At 34.9% G+C, this 645-nt stretch overlaps 1 protein-coding gene and 1 long non-coding RNA gene across 3 annotated transcripts in view; one reads left to right on the top strand and one right to left on the bottom strand.

Moving 5' to 3' along the window:
* Window positions 1-645, top strand: part of LOC106872276 (probable serine/threonine-protein kinase ifkA) — a 47,456-nt gene that overhangs the window by 2,400 nt on the left and 44,411 nt on the right. The gene's annotated exons all lie outside the window — the stretch shown is intronic.
* Window positions 1-645, bottom strand: part of LOC106872273 (uncharacterized) — a 29,356-nt gene that overhangs the window by 8,778 nt on the left and 19,933 nt on the right. The window lies entirely within an intron of this gene.

The raw sequence follows: 645 nt of genomic DNA, 5'->3' as shown, positions 1-645 counted from the left end.
TATATATATATATATATATATATATATATTCTGTAACTAATAATAATAGTATTTTATAAGCTTAAAGTTTAAAAGCAATCACTGCACAATGAATAAGGAAAATAGTCTAATAATAGGGCATATATATATATATATATGCATACATGCATATGTATGTATATATATATACACATACATGCATACACACACACAAAACCAAGAAAGGGAGGACAAATTTCAAAGGTCAGTGTTCTTAATCACTTGATATATTTCAAAGTGTTTGAATACTCCACAGCACACATAGGTGCATTTATATACACAAGATATGATATGAAAATTCATAAATATATAAATAGATAAATATACTTGGCATAAAATGATTTCAAAAGGAATCTTGAGCAGGTGCAAAGTCTGATGGCCGTTCCTTTCAGCTTCCATCACACAAACATAAACAGACACACACATACATACATATACACACACACACACACACACACACACACACACACACACACACACACCAGGCTTCCAGCTACCAAATCCACTCGCAAGGTTTTGGTTGGCTCGAGGCTATAGTAGAAGACACTTGCCCAAGGTGCAACACAGTGAGACCGAACCCGGAACCATGTGGTTGGTAAGCAAGCCACTTACCACACAGCCACTCCT

Source organism: Octopus bimaculoides, chromosome 28 (genome assembly GCF_001194135.2).
Source record: "Octopus bimaculoides isolate UCB-OBI-ISO-001 chromosome 28, ASM119413v2, whole genome shotgun sequence".
In the NCBI taxonomy this organism is placed as follows: Eukaryota; Metazoa; Mollusca; class Cephalopoda; order Octopoda; family Octopodidae; genus Octopus; species Octopus bimaculoides.
This window is presented reverse-complemented; position numbering and strand designations above follow the sequence as displayed.